Source organism: Gorilla gorilla, chromosome 23, assembly GCF_029281585.2.
Source record: "Gorilla gorilla gorilla isolate KB3781 chromosome 23, NHGRI_mGorGor1-v2.1_pri, whole genome shotgun sequence".
NCBI classification, from domain to species: Eukaryota; Metazoa; Chordata; class Mammalia; order Primates; family Hominidae; genus Gorilla; species Gorilla gorilla.
Genome location: NC_086018.1, coordinates 10,185,751 through 10,200,288, shown reverse-complemented (window position 1 = coordinate 10,200,288; position 14,538 = coordinate 10,185,751).

Genomic DNA, 14,538 nt, shown 5'->3' with positions numbered 1-14,538 from the left:
TATAGACATACTTCAATTGATTGTGCTTTACTTCACTTGGCTTCACAGATAATGTGTTTTCCACAAATTGAAGGTTTATGAAAACCCTGCATCAAGCAACTTTATTGGCACCACTTTTTAATAGCATGTGTTCATTTGTATCTCTGTGCCATATCTAAGTAAACCTCACAATATTTCAAACTTTTAAATTATAATTATATTTGATATGATAATCTGTAACCAGTGACCTTTGATGTTACTATTGTAATTGTTTTGGGCACCATGAACCACATCCATATAAGACAATGAATTTAATCAATAAATATGTGTGTTCTGACTGCTCCACCAACTTAGACAATTAGTTTTAGATCTTTTATTTAGACAATGAGAAAATTTAAACTATAAATAGGCCAGGTCTGGTGGCTTATGCCTGGAATCCCAGCATTTTGGGAGGCTGAGGTGGGAGGCTCACTGGAGGCCAGGAGTTCAAAACCAGCCTGGGCAACATAGGGAGACCTTAGCTCTACAATTGAAAAAAAAAATAGCCAGGTGTGGTCATGGTGGCACCTGTCTGTATTCCAGCCACTTGGGAGGCTGAGGCAGGAGGTTTGCTTGAGTCCAGGAGTTTGAGGTTGCGGTGAGCTACACAATGAGCTATGGTGGCACTACTACACTCTAGCCTGGGCCATAGAGTAAGGCCCTGTCTCTAACTGGAAGTCCAAAGAGGGATCTACTTCCAAGACTATTAATTTAATAGATCAACAAATTAATCAAGAATATGATTTTTTTCTCATCTTTCTTTGTAGTCATATTTTATACAGACTTTTTGTTTAAGTAATCTCTCTTTATGGGCAGACAATGATTTCAGAAACACCACAAATTATTCTCAAAGAGAAAAGACGAGGATTTTTTTTTTTTAGAAAATGTAACTCTTTTCAGTAGCTCTTGGCAGACCTACCCTCACATTTTCTTGACTGAAAACAGTCATTAAAAAAGTCCGTCACAAACAGGTGAATTTAAATTATCATGGTTTACCTATACTTAACAAGCTTTATCCTCAGAGGTAAGAATAGGGTTACTTTCCTGAATTTTAGATATGTGGAAGTATTTGGAGTTATGTCAATAAATGAAAAAGTATGATGGATATAGTGCTTGCCATGGAATATATCAAATACAGATATTCTGAAAACTTTAAGTTCAGTAATATGTCAGGGGTTCCCAAGACCACTTGAGACCTGGTAATTTATTGGAAGTCTCTAAGGGAATCAGAAGCTGTAGTACTCATTGTTACAGTATATTACAGTAAAAACAGTACAGATAGAAGTCAGCTAAGAGAAAAGGCAAATGAAGTGAACTCCAGGAGAAACCAAGTCCAAGCTCTCAGGTGTCCCCTCCCAGAGCAGTAGCATGGGGACATGTTTAATTATCCCAGCAACAATATGTAAAGAGCAAAGCATTGCCAACCAGGAACACTCGCTGGAGCCTAGTTGTCGAAGGTGTTTACTGGGATCAGTCACATAGTCATGTAATGCCCATATGACTGACCTCAGCTCCATGACATTCAAGCACAACTTTCTTCCTACACCCAGAGTAAAAACAGATGTTCACATAAGTCACGTTGATAACATAACCTTTTCTGGTCGAACTGGGAGAGTATGGCCCAAGACTTCAGGAAAACAAGAACACTTTTGTCAAGCAAAATACTCCAAGGGCTCAGAGATGAACTCCTAGACTAAGGTCTAGTCCTGCAGAGGGACCCCTCTTTGGAATGTACAGTATTTAAGCAATTCAGGCCAGTCAAGTTAAACCTTTTCACCCATGCCTAAATGCTATTTAAGAAATGTAAATAACAAAGACGAGATAGTTTATTAAACATTTTTATTGAAATACACAAATAGTATATAGTTAATTAATTTTAACAAAGTGATTGTACATATTTCACAATAAAATTCCCTTAAATTACCATCTGCTCTATCTGCAAGTAATTATTATTCTGATTGCTAATAATATAGACTTTTTTAACTTATTTTTGAACTTTTATAATAGACTTAAACAATATATATTCTTTTCTGCATGGCTTCTCTTACTCAGAAATGTATTTGGGAGAGTCATCAAAGCTCTCTTGGGTATACCATTTATCCTTCTTGCTTGATAATACTCCATGTATGTATATATATGCTATGATGTGTTTATTTTACTCTTGATGGATAACTGCAAAACTTCCAATTTAAGCTGTTGTGAATAATTCTTTAATAAACAATTTTGTACATTTGCTGAATATGTTTATGTGTTCCTGTTGGAAGATAGTAGCAGAATTATTGGTCACAGGGAATGCATATACTTAATTTTAACAGATAAGGTCAAATACTTTCCAAATTCATTTTAGCAATTACAGTCAACCTGCATTGTTTTAGAGCCCCGATTGCAGGGTCATTTTGGATTAGTTTTTCTTTCTCTTATTGATTTTAATGGATAGTGTTAGGCTGTAAATAAAGTTATTTATGCATAGTAAGAACTTTCTCAACAAATTTTACTCAGACTTCTGCTCTACACTAAGAACTAGCTCTGGAAATTAATTCACAGAAAGAACATGGTTAGGGGCCATCCTGAAGGATTTACCTCACTAGGGATATATTTTTACATTTCAAGAGAAGATGAGACCCAGTAGATGCATCCCAGAAGTTACAAAGCTGGAGACTCTAGTGTTATCTTTCCCCTAGAGAGAATTATTTTTATCTAAATGGTTAGAGTAAGAACTCAGATTTTTTTCCGTTTTATGACTATGGAGACACACTCAGAAGGGGGTCAGAGCAACTGGGTCACTCTTCCACAAAAATGCTCAGGTTCTTTTTTCCAGAGTTCTTTGCCTACAGCAGATCCCCTTACATGTAGGACATTTGGTTCTCACCACATCACCACCACGGTAAGAATTAGTGGAAAGGAGAGCTAGGTTAAGGGCAGCTGTTTCTTTCCTTCTCTGCAGCCTCTGGTACCAAGTACTGCATGACATGTGTCTCACAACATTCTCTGCCTCTGCACCTCTGTGCTATGACACTGGATGAATCTATGGAGTGAGCAATAGAAAGTCTCTGAACTGCCAGAAGCAACTTCATTTTACATGGAAGTGGCTTTAAATCAAACACATTAACCTCAATGAACTGAAATTAAATATGTCTCTATTCAACTTCCCCTTAGCTGAATACTAAAAGTGCTGTAGGCTGGACTCGCACTACCTGACAGGGAGATAAATGACTAAAGGCAAATGGGAGTCAAAACAGCTGTGGCTTTTCTTATTTTTAATTAAGCATCTTACATAGCAAATTTTGCAAAACTCATATGACCCCGAGAAAGCCCCATACACATGAAAGGTCTTAAAGATTTAACTTTCTTAGCTTTAACGTAAGCTTTCCACTGGATTTTCCCATTACACTCATTCCATAAAGAAATGAAATACTCATATATCTCATTATATAATTATACTAAATTGATCTCAACACATTTTCTTAGCAATATATACCAACATTGTTTCCAATATTGTTTATTACAAATGATGCTGCAGTTGAAATCTTTATATCTGAAAGCTTGTGTGTGTGTGTGTGTGTGTACCTATTCTGTGTATAACACTGATTTTATTTATTTGTATAGGCCTGGAAGTGGAAATACTGTGACATAAAATAGAAGCACAGCAAATTATTCAAGATGTCGACAAACAGCATTGTTTCCAAGTTTTTGTTCCCTTACAATCCTTGCCATTGGCCAATTTCTCAAAATCCCGTGTTGCTTAACATTTAGTAGCTTAGTAAATATTTTAAATCTCAGAGATTTTACCTAATTGATACCAGGGTTTTTAAAATTTGTTTATATAGATTAAGCATCTTTGAAGAAATAACAGTATGCAAAAAATATGGTTGCTATTCTTCATGTTAAAACTATCTTAAACTCTTTTCCAGAGGAAAAAATAACAAAATAGAAACCAATGAAGGTCTTTTGCTTGGTGATTACATATATCGATTACCTGTGAAAGTTAAACAGATTGGGAAAAGGAAATACCCAAAACTATGCCTAGATTATATCATGATATCATGTATATATGTAAATAAGTTAATTTTTGCAATCGCAACATAGAGAAAAATGTTATTTTAAATGAATAAAAATAAACAGAACATAAAGTAATATTTCAGCATATTAAATTTAGGAGTTAAAAACCTTTGACATCCCTGAAAATCTTTGATAAAAAGTCCAGATTATGATAACTTGGCTTCAATGAACTAGGAAATAGATGGATAATAGCATACACATTTTTAGCATTGTAGGGACTATTTTCACTGGTTGTAGGATCAACACACTTGGTTTAAATAATGGTTCTGAGAATTTAATTAATTAATTTAATTCATTTTTGTTAGGAAAATAAATTCATTTCTAGACACAGGATATTTTACAATTGGTTCGTATTTCAAAAAAAGAATCACTGTGTTTTTCATGAACAAATGTCACATAAATAAGTCTTTTCAAAAAGTGCTTCAAAAACTTAAATTTGAAATATATGCAACGGATCCACAAGGTATCTAATAATTTTTATTTTTACCAAGCTCATGGGTAAGTTAGTTAGCCCTGAAACAGTTTCAGAGAAAAAAAAAGTGTTTTAGTTTCTTCATCTGTAAAATATTTATGTGGCAAATGATTGAGCAAATATATAAATTTAAGCAGTTTGATCCTAGAACTTGTTGTGTTTAAGAATATGGATTATTGAGAAGTACTTCACCATAGTATTTATCACATAGTATGTCCTAATTTAAGATTAAGTATGGTTGTAATCATAATAAAGTATTTTGAAAATTCTTTTGAAAACTGTTTTAATGAATTATAGATTGAACACTGAGATAAGATGGAGTTATTCATGACCTTTAAGACAGCAAAATTAGGTCTTGAAATTAAAATTGAAATGAATATAATACACATATATTGATTTTATGTCAATGTTTTATAATCAAATCTGATTAGAAAAAGGAAATTGGTATAAAGGTTCTCCACATCTTCTCAGTCACCCGACTTCATTTTCTAAGGGAATTACATTATGTACTTTTATTTTATTTCTTGTTATATAGCAGTATCCTTTCCTTGATTTCTTGGCTTGCTACTGCTCTCTTCTGCTATGCCTATCCATCAGTTTCCAGAGCTCAGAAAAACAGTTTTTAACAGCCTAATATATGTATTTGGCAATTTCCTCCCATAACTATGATTTAATATTCATGGCCACATAAAGGGTATAAAATATTTTGCACTCGTTGTATACACATTTTCTTTATATCACTTTATCTTTCATCGATAACTCAATGGAAATCCCGTTAAGAGAATATGAATAGTTCTAGTTGGTATTCAATGTCTGCCTAACATTTCACGTTGACAAATTATCATAAACTATTCAATAGAAGAATTTTACTAACAATATATCATTAACATTCTAAAACATTTTTGTATAATCTAGACTTTGGTGGGAACAAACCTTGGAACAAACTGGTTCCAAGGTTTCTTGGAGGGGAGTGGTGAAAAAGAAATGGGGAAATTTATGTTTTTTGAATTTGTCAACTTATTGAGGAGGGGTAAGTAGAGAAATTGACTAATTTGCTAAGACAATAGAAGGTATCTTTATTTCAAATAGTACTTGAAAATTATGCATCTAATTGTGAGGTCAAAAAATTGAAGATACCCCTTAATAAAGAAATAAAGGATAGATCTTCCAAAATAACAAGGATGTAGTGGAATGAATAAAAATGTATCAAGTCAGCAGCAATAAGGTAAAAATATTAGAAAAATAATGTTAAATAGTTGTCACATGGAAGGATATATTTGAGCAAATATTTTGTTAAATAGATGACAAAAAGGTAATATTTATAAATTACATATATGTGTTTGTATGTATGTATGTATTTATTTATTTTGAGATATAGTCTTGCCTGTCACCCCGGCTGGTATGCAGTGGCACGATCTCGGCTCACTGTAACCTCTGCCTCCCGAGTTCAGACAATTCTTCTGCCTCAACCTCCCAAGTAGTTGGAACTGCAGGTGAGCGCCACCACACCTAGCTAATTTTTTTCTTTTTAGTAGAGACGAGGTTTCACCATGTTGGCCAGGCTGATCTTGAACTCCTGGCCTCATGATCTGCCTGCCTCAGCCTCCCAAAGTGCTGGGATTACAGGTGTGAGCCACCGTGCCCAGCCTCACAGATGTCTTAAAATTCACCTGATAAAGTTAGGAGCCTCAAGAAAAATTAGCAGAGGAAAATAATAGGTAGTTACTATTTAGGGTAAACTAAACTGTTCTAAGGAATAGAAAATAAAAATTCCATGTCTTCAAAAATAATTCTTCCCTCTCAATCTCTCTGAATATCTCATAAGAGTATTCAGGCCACAGAAATAACTACCATTTAGCCACTCAGAGGCTTATAGTAGTTCTACTAACTTTAACATTTGGCAACCAAAATTACTCTAAGAATCATCACCCAAGTCAGACAAACAGGTAAGATAACAGGAAAAAGTGCTTGTATAAGGATTTAAGACTAAGGCTCAGGGACAGCAAATATTCTATTTGCTAAAACTAAGCCACATGCACACACCAAGCAAGAGAGCCAGGGAAGTGGATAGGCACAGGCAGTCAGTCCACAGAAGAATGAATCAAAGTGCTGAACTTTCATAGAAAAATCTGTTAAGATTCATGGGTGGTAAAGAAAATACAAATTAAAATAACACAGGAATGTCACCAGAAAAACCTCAAATAGGTAGCATTTAAAGATAACTATAGGACATATTGTTTCTAGTGTTCTCTCATATATTTCTGGTGAAGAATAATTTATTGTAGAGCTTTTTGAAACAATCTGATAATTTATATTGCAATTAAGTGTACTTATGCCATCTGACCAAACAATGTAACTCCTAGGCTTTTTGCCTATATGACTAAAATCATATGCACAATAGTGTTTATTACATTCTTTAGCCCAGTAGCCATTAAATTCCTTGTGCCCTTAAAACCTAAAAGTTCACAGGGAGAAGACCTCTTACTGACTTGTAGAGTCTCAATACTACTTATCTTGAAATTTCAGTAAGTGTTAGGTAAAAGAGTTCATTTGGGATACTCACACTATGATAGTCTTTAGCTTTTGAATTGGAATCCAAATTTTAGTTTAGAACAGCAAAGTTTGAGCCTAAAGATTTCATGAAGTAAAAATACTAATTGTGATTGTATATCTAAATATTTGCACATCTAAAATTGTCTTTTACTTGTAACCAGAATAAATGATACCTTTAAAAAAAAAAGAAGAGTAATCTATCTAGAAAATGAAAAAATTAGGCTAAAATGGTGACTTAAGTAATTTAAATGGATATAGATTTATAAAATTAAACTATTTCTCAATTTTGAGAGGAAAAAATCAAGGAAATCAAATATACCTTCTCTTTCTTTTGTCAACAGATGTATGCTGTCTTAATTGATGCTTAATTTATTTTTCCGTTACATAATTTTAATATTGTAATAATTATAACAAGACACAAAATGAAATTTCTGTATATTTATGAAAAATGCTAAAATTGTAAAGTAATTTAAATATATAGGTTTAATTCATATGATTTAAAATTTTATGTCATTTTATTTTATTTCTTAATTGTTGCTATAATTAAATGTTAATAAAATAAAGTCTTTAAAAATTCTGATTTGGCCTTGCAATATGCGATTAGAACACTTGTAAAAATGCAAACATATAAATAATGCAAAAATAATATTTGAAAAATGCAATCATTCTTAATGTTATTGAACATCCAAAAGTTATTGACGAAGTATTCAGAAGCATTTTAGATTTTTGTAAAATATTATTTAAATTACATTTAATTAAACAATGATATACATTACTCAGTAAAAATAAAAATAGATAATAAAGAAAAGCAAAACTGAAAAGATGAAAATGTTTTAATATTCAAGAAGCAATCCTGTCTTTTTTACTCAATTAAGGGCCTTCCCTGCAATAAAGTCAATTATGCTCACAAAATAAAGGTGTATCTTAATAATTTAAGTGAAGAAATAAAATCTGTCATCACTTTCACATTCATCTGGAAAATAGTACCTCGTAAGTTTTTTCTGTTGCAGACTATAAACATAGAAGCAAATTTATTAACTTGGCACTATTATATAAGGTGCATAATGAGAGTTTGTAAAACGGCAAAATAGTTTTTTCTAGTCCTATATTCAATTTATCATCAGAATAGCCTCAGACTCTATACAGGTTCATTCTATAAACAGTATTGGTGAAAAATCAGATGTGTTTCTGTTTTCTGTTTGTTTGTTTGAGACTATCATTGTTGAATATACATCAAGCAAAATAGTTAAAGAAAAGCCTTTGGAGTAACGTAGTAAATTCAATAATATGTATATGTGCACACACACAAATACACATCCCAAACAACCACAAGAAGAATAACAAATTTATAACCCGGGTGGGCGCGGTGGCTCATGCCTGTAATCCCAGCACTCTGGGAGGCCGAGGCAGGCAGATCACTTGAGGTCAGGAGTGAGACCAGTCTGGCCAACAAGGTGAAACTCCATCTCTACTAAAAATGCAAAAAATTAGCCAGGGCGTGGTGGTGCGCACCTGTCAGCTACTCAGGAGGCTGAGGCAGGAGAATCGCTTAAACCCAGGAGGTGGAGGTTGCAGGGAGTGGAGATTGCACCACTGCACTTCAACCTGGTTGGCAGAGCAAGACTCTGCCTCAAAAAAAAAAATTATTACCAAAAACCTCACTAATTCTGTACGTCAGCATTTATTAAAATAAGGATGAGAGAGCTACTGTAGATATCTCTAAGAAAATAAATAAATGATTATTGAATGTGTAGTTAATCTTCTTTTTGTTTGCCCATTTCTCTTTAGAGCCATGCGCATGAATTGCATTTGCGGGCTGGATTACCAAGGGCTTCTCTGAATGGCAAAGAAAATAATGTTTGATTTCAAAATGCAATAATAGTAGCTGTATGAAAACATGACCTTTGAGAGATTATTCAGCAAATAATACACTTAATGAAACGTTTTTTAAGAAATAGATATTTCAAAAAATATGGTACTACATATGATTGTTGCCAAATCATTCTGTATACTTAATGGTTGTTCAGCACTTTCTGTTTTATAAAGTACTTTCAAATATATCAATTCAGTTAGCTAGTACCCAAATCCTTGATGTAATCACTGTCATATAACATACAAGCAAACTGTGTAATGAATCACACTGCAGTTGGAGTACAAGAGTAGGCATCAGGAAAGTGGCAGGTGTGTCATTTTGAATAAAGGCTGTTGTGGGAAAGGTTCCTTCAGACAGATCCCTCTCCCTAGGTATTTATGTGGTGAGAAGAGCGGGTGGGGTTTGTGGAGTAGAGTCCGGGCTTGTGCATCCTTAATTCAAGTAACAGCACTTGAATTAAAGGTTTATCCTAACTATAAAGCTATACATTTTTCTCATGATGTATTTGAATATATTCTTTTTAAGGAAAGAAAAAAATGTAGTCATATAAATGTTCAGGTCCTGAAGTATATGTATGTCACTTATTGCTAGTCTCTTCTGTATTTTATGTGAATGCCACAAACATTTTTAAAATTTTAAAGAAGTAAACATATATACAACATAGATTTTTAAAATGAGATATATGCTGAAACAAGGCTTTGAGGAGGTATAATGTTCTGAAATGTAATTAGATGACAAATTATTTCTGGTACACATTTCCTAGCACTTATATTTTTCACCCACTCATAAAACAATGTGAAGTAGGTCATACTGAGTCACCAAATTAAACACTCAAATTATTCTACATCTCCAAAAGTAGCCCAAAATTAAAAGGAATTTCATATTGGAATAACTGGACCTAATTTGCTTATTCATTAAATTGTGTCCAAGTGTAGTCTCTGAATTATATCAATTAGGGAACGAGAAGGCATACTTAAAAAGAGCTGAATTAACAGTGCAAATAAAGTAACCACTGCGGATACTTTTGAAAATTCTAGTATTAATTTTGTTAGTCAATGCAATGGAAATACATCAGTAGCATAGTAATAAAAAAATTATTTCTTTTTATATCATCTTTGATAATTATAAAATTAATAAAGATTTATTATTTAAAAACTGAATAATTCCTGCATCATTAAAATCACAAGTAACTCCACTGTCTAATTACAAAAACTATTGCAGTTTTTATGTATTTTCTTATCATTTATTTATAATTGATAGGTGAGTATTAAAATATAGCCTGACATTTTATGATTAATAATTTATTTAAAATATATTATAGGATTGCCTATTTAAAATTAAGCCTGTTAAAAATAAAACTATTGATCTTTCCTATCCTCTAATCCCATATTTGCTCCTCCCAAACTTAAACCCAGGTGAGTAATTCCAACTCTGTTCCTCCCATAGTTCAGGCCAAAACGTTGCCAATATCATGGACTTTTGCCTCTAATATACAGGGTTCAAATATATCTTGTTTGCATAGAACAATTTCAATTTATAATTTACATAGTTTGTAGTTTAGAACAGCTTCAGGAATAGTTTACACGATAGTTTCCTCACTAATTTCCCTGTTTTCTCTTTTGCTATGCTATGGTCTATTTTCACAGATCAGTCAAACTGTTACTGCTAATTCTTTAAAGACGCGATTGCTTTTCTGTTTAAAACCCTTCATGGCTGCCAATTAAATAAACAAAAGTTCTTACCATTTTCTAAGAAGCTTTATGTGACCATCTCCCCATGGAGTGTGACCTCATATCCTCTGCTGTATCACATTGGCATCCTTAGTGGAACCTCACGGGTGTGTTCATACACCAAGGCCTCATTTGCTATTTCTGCTCCCTGAAAATATGTTCTCTCAATTATGCTCTTGGCTCATTCTCTCATAACCATTCATTGTATTCAGATGATACCACCCAGTGAGGCTTTCAGCAACCATCTTGTTCAGTATCCAGCACCTCTTGTGCCCAGAACTTTCTATTCCCCTTCTTTGCCACATTTTTTAGAATAGAACTTAAACCATCTGGCATACAACACATGATACTTTGTGGTATTAATTATTGTTTTTCTCCCAACACTGGAACAACAGCTCTGTGAAGCCAAGACATTCTGAATGTTATTTTCACTATTTTTTCCCCAGTCCCTAGAAATGGGCCTAGAATATACATAGTAGATGCTCAATAATTTGTTGGGGAACAAATGAAAGTTGATCCTCAATAATATTTTATAATGAATAGGCTTACAATTTATGAAAAAGCCATAACTTATTTAGCCATCTCCCTAAATTTGCATGCTTTTGTAAGTAATAATATCATGGTTGTGAAAACAATTATGTGTGTATATACATATATGTATATAGGTATTTTATGGCAATTATATACATACATGTATAGTCTTCTGTAATATTTACAGGTGCTTTTGTTTTGCTTGCATTATGCAGCATATATGATTTTATAGCTAGCATTCTGGATGTCCATGAAACATCAATTAAAAAGAAACTAATATTATTAAATAGCAGACCTGTTAAAGTGGTAGTCAAAATACTCTTTCCCCATTATATACCTCAGAGATTTCTGATGAACCCTTTTGAAATCTAATAGTGGCTGTAATCATAATAAATTTTTTCTAGATAGTTTTAGAAACAATTTTTAATCTTCAAAATTCAAGGCTAATATATGCATATTTAATGATTATGGCATTCATATATAAGCTATGTTTGGAACCAGAACTTACCAGTGCTTATATTTATGTGTAGGTATGATAGACAAAGCATAGGAATAACAAGATATCATTAGTTTACTATTCATTAAAAATATGAATAGAACTGGTTTTGCTCTGTAGTTTTTTGCTATGATAAACCTTAGCCGTGAACATAACCTGCTATTGAGAATGTGCGTCATCCATCTTGTGACTCACCAAAAATAGGGAAATGAGTCTAGAACCATCAAAGCAGTTGACAACAGAAGTGAGATTTCAGTTTGGATGCATTTTATTATAAAAGTAGTATAATTATATTCAAGAATTTGTTAACCTTTTATCTCACTAAATAAATTTCAATATTCATTATAAATAACAAATTCAAGCATTAAAAATATTATTTATATATTCTTAATTTTTGTTGTTTGTTTTAATTACACATGTCAATCCTGTTATGGAATGACATCAACATCCCCTTGGCAAGAAGATATTTTTAAATTTCCACATGTACATTTTAAGAGTTTGATACAACCCTATTTATCCATGATTTTCTCTTTCCTATAATTAGTAATTTTCACTGTAGAAGACTCACTTATAAAAGTGTATATTATTATCATATTTGGATGATAAACTAAAATTTTGAAATATTTAGAAGCATTGTTATGAACTCATTAAAATTATCAGAATCACTTCATATAAAATGATATTTAATATTTTCTCATACATAAATTAGTGACATTAATTGTTTTATACTTTTAATTTAATTTGATTATGAAAACTTTCTATGTGTTTTTGAATTTGTGTAACCTTAGACAGATTGCTAAGCCCATTTCATCATGCATTAATAGAATAGGATTAGATAATCTCTAAGGGTCCTTGGCTCTAAGATTATATGATTGTAATTAATGGCACTGCAGATCTTGTAGAGGGACATTAAAATGGACCCATACCTGAAGTTACTTTTCAATTGAATTAGTACTTAGGGAGTTGAGACAGTAGAAACAAGGAAGGCAAAACAGTCTTTCATAACAGATCATAATAAATTTGCTAATATTATAGAAAGGTCATTGGAAAGTGTTTGTCCTTTCTTTTTTTTTTAATAGGACCTTCCCATTTTCACTTACAGTTTTGAATACATTTATACATTTCCTTCTTCAAACTTCATTTAAATTAAAAGTGTTTCTATTTTCTCCAGATGGAGTTTCAATGCTCATAAACATTTACATTAGGAGAGAATATAGTACCTATTATCTAACTTAAGTTGAAAAAGAATGAAACTGTAAAATATATTTACCAAAATAACTAAAGATTTATTTACCTTCAGTAGGCCTCAATTAGTTTACCTTTAAAAAGCATTCATTGATACAAATTTTAAAAATCCATGTAACAGACATCAATCCAATGTGATTTTTCTCCAGTTTATTATTTTCTGCCAGGGGAAATAAAATGCAATAATCACATTTTAAATATACATCTTTTTAAATGATTCTGTTGTTATACATATGATTGTTATTCATATTTTTACTATTATTGAATGCCCCTGTACTGACCTTTCCAATTTGATAGTGCAGTAAGAAATAAACTTTTTTTAATATTGAGAATTGGAAATGACCTGGTAATTTCTTTGTACTAGAGACCACTAATTGTCCATATAATGCATTCTTTCATTTTGTTTAGTAATAGAATCCTAAGTACATATGACCACAAGCAGGAGATTACCTTCTATAGTCTCTTATCAGTGATTAATTTTGATCAAATATAATATGAATTATATTATGAGCATAAATTTAAGTTAATCTCCATAAAGACAAAGCCGATTGTTTTTACATCTCTTCTTACACATTTTACTGTCTGGAATGCAGAAGTATTGCTGAACTTAGCCATGAGGATGAAACCCTAAAATAGGATTATAAAGAGAATACAAGATGAAAATCTCCTGGGGCCCGGGATGAACTCATGGAAAAAACATCCCCACCAACTCTCTTAATTGTTGGAGAGAAATATAAGACTACAATAAGGGTCACTCCTTATACTCATCATTTTTGAGTTAGAGATATTGACAAGTGTATCAAACTATATATTTTCTCCCACAAGACATTGAGGGGCACATTTCTTTTATTCTCCAAAAGTAACAAAAAATGCTGTGGTGTCTAAGTTTTAGCCTGCAAGGGCTGTCATAGTGTTGTTTTCAAAGACTTACATGTTTTATTTCCTTACCTCACTGCAACATTATAAGTTTATCTTCTGTGCTAACATCATGATAGCATCTAATGGTTCCAAGAGTGAAAATTATCACTAGTTTATGAACCTTTGTATTCCCCAAAAGAGAAAGAGATATTACATAACCAAATTCCAAGTATGATTAACCAAGATTTTTCTAAAATTTTCCACCTCTCAATTCTGTCTACTAATTTGAAATAACTGAGCAAAATACATTTGCAACATGATAATTCTTCAAACTCAGCTCTTATACCAAGCAGTACTGATGATTGGGGCATTAACAAAACCAATAAAATTGTTTTGCAAAACAAAAACGAAGTGAAAAATATGCTCAGCTTATCTTACACAATATTGTTTTCTACATCGAAAATGGCTAGATAAGCTTAGAAAAAGTGGCATATACATTATTTACCTAAAAGTTATAGTAATCTGGGTAGAAGCTTAAAGTGATCTATCTTGTAATATAGTTGTCATTAACTAGGATATTAATTATTCTTAAAAGGATGCAAAATTTTTCCAAGGGATGTGCATCTGCACACAGTTTTAAGGGACTATTGTCAAGAACTGTGAAGGATCTGAGCTTACAAGTTAGCCTGCTTCAGTTTTATGG